The following is a 5,654-nucleotide window of genomic DNA, read 5'->3' as shown; positions in this document are numbered from 1 at the left end:
TTTGCTTTCATGTGGTAAATAGTGTCACTCTAAAATGAAGGGCCAGACACAACACTTACTGGAGTGAAGTTGTAGTGACTGCGGAAGTTTAACCTTGACTTAGCAGGAGCCTCGTACTGCTTCTCCTCTGGGGCAGCAGGAACTCTAGCAACCTTCCTTCCTTGCTTTTTTTCCAATGTTAAACACAACCAAGTCCATCAATGAAAATGCTAATTCACCTAGCAGTTCTGCTTAGTATGTTTTAAAACAAAGGGGAACTGGGGTGGCTAGGTGGCGCAGTGGATAAAGCACCGGCCCTGGATTCAGGAGTACCTGAGTTCAAATCCGACCTCAGACACTTAATACTTACTAGCTGTGTGACCCTGGGCAAGTCACTTAACCCCAATTGCCTCACTAAAAAAAAAAAACAAACAAAAACAAAGGGGAAGACAGCACAGGAATAAAGCACCAGCATGTTGAAGTGAATGTTGAACTGAGGAAAAACAAGAAAGATGAACAGATGCTAAAAAGAAAAAATATCAAAATATTTCCTGATGACACTACTTTTCCTCTGCAAGAAAACTGAAGTAACCAGGCTCCTGGCCTTTAGTCTGTTGAAGAAATCACCTAAGGCATAAATAGTAATAATCTGGAGGTTCAACTTCAGGCTACCCAAGCTGCTAAGAAACCCCTTTCTCGGGGGAAAAACAGTTTCCTCCCCCTCCCCCCCCCACCCCCCAACCAAATGATTGGTGCTGGTACGATTCCAAAATTTGTAGGCTTCTAGGGCAGGACAAATTGTAATCTTATTCAGTTGGAATCTGCTTGAACATGGCTTCTGAGACATCAGACCAAACAAAGACTGTGGTAAATGTAGAGGGGTTATACCTGCCTTCATTGCTCTGTCAGCCTCTCCATAATTTCATATCAGTGATCAGTCCATGTGGGCTCTGGGAAACATTGCAGGTGGTGGTTCAGCCTAGAGAAACTTGGTTATCAAGTCTGGTGTAATAGACCCTATTCTACCTCCACTTGTAGTTATATATGCAGTTCCTGAGATATCATCAACATTTACTTAAGAAATCTCACCTGGATATTTTTAAATCTTTGTCATAACAAGAATCCTGTTCCCCAATAGAAGCTATTGAGCAAATTCTTCCCACTTTAATTCATCTTTTGCCTCACGATGATCCAGAAGTTCTGACAGATACCTATTAGGTCATTTCCTACCTCACAGATGGTTCAAATGGCTGGTTTGAAGTGGTTGTAGAAATTGGAGTTGTCCCACAATTAGTGAAACTTCTAGGATCTGGTGAATTGTCAATAGTTTCTCCATCTTTACAAGCTATAGGAAACACGGTCACTGAAATAGATGAACAAACTCTAATTGTCATACTCAAGAGCATTTTATGTCTTTCCTAGTCTGCTTACTCATCCCCAAATCAATATTCAAAAGGATGCTGAGTGTACCATGTCAAACATCACAGCTGGCCATCAGGATCAAATACAGCAAGTTATGAATCACGAACTAATTCCATACTTGGTTGGAATTCTGTCAAAGGTAGACTGAGTCACAGTAAGATGTTATGCAGGCTGTCACAAACTACACAAGTAGTAGAACAATTGAACAGATTGTATATCTTGTTCAAAATGGAATTCTGGGACCCTTAATCAAACACTTGTCTGCAAAAGGCAACAAAATTGTCCTGATTATTTTGGATGCAATTTCAATTTTCTAGCTGCTGAAAAACTAAATGAAACTGAAAAATCATATCCTAATTGAAAAATGTGGAGCACTAGACAGAAACGAAGCACTCCAATCCCTTGAAAATGAAATAGTATATAAGGCTTCCTCAAGCTTAATTGAAAAATATTTCTCCACAGAGGAATATCAAAATGCTGTACCAGAATCTACCTCCAATAGCTATACCTTCCAGATTCAAGATGGCACACCTGGGACGTTTAACTTTTAAATTATATATTCAAATCATCAAGTCTTATGTGCCTTGTTCTTGGTATAATTTTGTCTTACTGTCTCTCTACTAAGATCTTTTTTAAAATGTGACTTTTAATATTGCACTAAAGTATACTTGAACAGTTTGAACTGTGCACATACTGTATAAAACCTCTATCCTCAAGAGGGGATTTCTATGTGGAATTTGCTGTCAGGAATATCCTGCAGTGTCTTCTAAATTCTCCCCCCCCCCCAAAAAAATGAAAAGCTAACATAAACTGGGGTCCTTCCCAATAAAACCAGGAATAAAATAAGCACATCCATCATAACCACTATTATTTGATATCTTTTTAGAAAAGCTAACTACAGCCATAATAAGAGAGGGAAATCTAGAAAATAAGTAGATATAATAGGTAAATAATTATAACAGGCAAATAATTATACAATCATATTTTCACAGATGATATGATGCTCTGTGTAAAAAACCTAGATAGTCAATTTAAAAAATTAGTTTTGCAAATAATAAAAGCTCATATAAATCATTAGACTTTCCCTATATATTACCAAAAATAACTCAGAATGAAGAGATAGAGAAATTTGATTCAAAATAACTACAGAATATATAAAATATTTGAGAGTCCACCTACCAAAACACATATAGAAACTGTGTGAAAAGAACTATAAAACAATGTTTACAGCAATAAAGACAGACATAATTGGAGATATATCAATTACTCATGACTGGGCTGTTCCAACATAATAAATTACAATATATCAATTATATTGATTGTTTTTATTCAGTGTCATACCAATCAAACTACCATGAGTTTCTTTAAAGAACTACCAAAAAAAAAAAAAAGAAACAAAAGCCGAATTCATCTGGAAGAACAAGAAGTCAAAAATTCCAAGGGCAGTAATGAATATAACCAGAAAGAAGACTTTTTTTTTTGGCGGGGCAACAGGAGTTAAATGACTTGCCCAAGGTCACACAGCTAGTAAGTGTCAAGTGTCTGAGGCTGGATTTGAACTCAGGAACTCCTGAATCCAGGGCCAGTGCTTTATCCACTGTGCCACCTAGCTGCCCCCCGAAAGAAGACTTTTTAAAAAACTATTTAGGAACTAGCTAAAAATAGAAAAGTTAATCAGTAAATATATTAAGAACCTAAGAGCCAAAAAGAAATGAACAGAGTAGCTTAATGTTCGATAAACCTAAGGACCTAAGGAACTAGGATAAGGACTTTCTATTGTGTTATTTTTTTAAATTATTGCTGCTACTGTATTTTATAAATTAATTGCTTGCTATTTATATATTAATTGTTATTGCACCCATTTTGGAAGTAGGCATTTATTATTTTTATTAATAAAACAAAATAAATAAAAGTAAAATAAAACAAAAAATAAGTAGCATCACGTTTTAAAGCTAAGTCAATATTCATTCCATAGAGATCCTTACATATAGATTAATGGCCCCCATTTCTATTTAAACTTGACACCGGTGGTCTAGATGACCTCTGGTGCCCTTTCCCATTCTAGATCTATGATCCTATGCTCTCTCCTCTCAGTTTCCTCACTGACAAAATGGATAACCCTTGCCATAGTCTTTTGTTGAGAGGCTCAAAAAGCATCAAATGTGGAGAGAACTTAGGAAATAATAAATTCCCACATAGATGTAAGATAGTCCTTCATAACCCGCCCCCCTCCTACCTTTTCAGTCTTCTTACTTGCTCCCATGTACTCTGCTATCCAGTGACACTGACCTCTTTGCTGGTCCTTACACAAGATTCTCCATTTCATGACTATATTTTTCACCACTTGTTCCCATACCTGCAGTTCTCTCCCCACTTTTCTCTGCCTCCTGGCTTCCTTCAAGTCCCCGCTAAAATCCCACCTTTTATTAGAAGCCATTTCTGATCCCCTTAATGCTTATGGCTTCTCTTCTCTCTATATTGTGTTGTATATAATTGTTTTCATTTTGTCTCCCCTGTTAGACTATGAGCTCTAGGAGAGCAGGGGCAGGCTTTTGCCATTTTTTGTATTCTCAGCACTTAGCATAATACCTGGCATGTAGTGATCACTTCATAAAGTGAACATTTATTATTAACTAACATTATAAATCAGTAAAAAATTTACCATGTATATCCCTAATTTCTCATAGTGTCAGACCTTCATAACTACATAGTCCTAAGAGGAAGAGTGTGTTCCAAGCAAGAGTGAAGCCAGAGAGAGGGGCAAGAGAGGACAAAAGGCATGCCCCTGTCATGGCCAAGGGTTTCATTGTCTTTAGACACATGTGGGTCATTATACATTGATCTAAGTTAATTGGCTAGCATCATTCAGTTCCATTAATTGACATGACTTGAGGGTGGTCTAAATTAAAATGAATTCTACAGATGACATAAGGGATGAGTATGCAAAAGACCCTGCAAACGTGAGTCCAGTATCTAGATCCCATCAGCTCACTGAGCTATACAAAAGAATCAATCTCCATTTCTTTTATTCCTTTGGGTTTGTCCCAGACAAAATTTGCTGAAGTTCCTCAAGAATTTGATTTTCTGGAGTAGGGAGATGGGGAGAGGACTGAAACTGATCTCTGGATTCCCCCCTACCAAGAAATTCATTATTAATAATTATTTTCTCACACTGCCCAACAAAATCTTTTAGGAAAACTAGACATTAGTTCGGCAAAAATTAGATTCATACTCATATCTAACACCATCTAATAAAATAATCTACAAGTAGAAACAGGATCCAGATGTGAAAAGTCCCATTATAAATAGAGTAGAGAAACAGTGAAGGAGTTATCTTTTCTAACTATGGACAGGTTTTGACCAAAGGTTAAAAAGAATCACAAGAGACAATTTTAACTACATAAAATGGGGGGGGGCAGAATATGCTCTGATAAAATAAATTAAATTATATTTTTTCTTTTTGCAGGGCAATGAGGGTTAAGTGACTTGCCCAGGGTCATACAGCTAGTACACGTCAAGTGTCTGAGGCCGGATTTGAACTCAGGTATTCCTGAATCCAGGGCCAGTGCTTTATCCACTGCGCCACCTAGCTTCCCCCTATTTATTTTTTAAATTAATAAACATTTTTTATTTATAGTTTTGAGTTTCAATTTTTATCCCTCCTTCTCTCCCTCGCCTCACCACTCCCTGAGGCAGTAAGCAAACTGATATGAGTTATACAAGTACAATTAAATTACATTTAGAAGGGAGAGAGTTAAATAGAGAAAATATTTGTAGAATACATCTCTAATAAAGATATGGTATTTGAGATATATAAGAAAATATTCAAATATGTAATAACAAGAACCATTCCCCAACAGATGGATGGTCAAAGGCTATGTAAACAGGCAGTTCTCAGAAGAAGCTATCAATAACCACTTGAAAAAATTTCTCCAAATAACTAATAATATGGAAAATGCAAATTAAAACAAGTCTAAGATTTACCTCACACTCATCAGATTTGAAGAAGGGATATGAGAGGACAGGTAAACTAATGCACTGTTAGAGCAGGTAGGTGGTGCAGTGGATAAAGCACCAAAAAGCACTTGCCCTGGATTCAAGAGGACCTGAGTTCAAATCCAGTATCAAACACTTGACACTTACCAGCTGTGTGACCTTGGGCAAGTCACTTAACCCTCATTGCCCCGCCAAAAAAAAAAAAAGTAATACACTGTTGGTGGACCTGTAGATTGATCCAGCCATTTTAGAATGCA

At 36.9% G+C, this 5,654-nt stretch overlaps 1 pseudogene; it reads left to right on the top strand.

The window, feature by feature from the left end:
• The first annotated feature begins 418 nt into the window (after window positions 1-418).
• LOC122743989 lies at window positions 419-1,952 on the top strand (annotated as a pseudogene).
• Window positions 1,953-5,654: the final 3,702 nt, after the last annotated feature.

The sequence above is a fragment of the Dromiciops gliroides genome, chromosome 2, assembly GCF_019393635.1.
Source record: "Dromiciops gliroides isolate mDroGli1 chromosome 2, mDroGli1.pri, whole genome shotgun sequence".
Lineage (NCBI taxonomy): Eukaryota > Metazoa > Chordata > Mammalia > Microbiotheria > Microbiotheriidae > Dromiciops > Dromiciops gliroides.
This window is presented reverse-complemented; position numbering and strand designations above follow the sequence as displayed.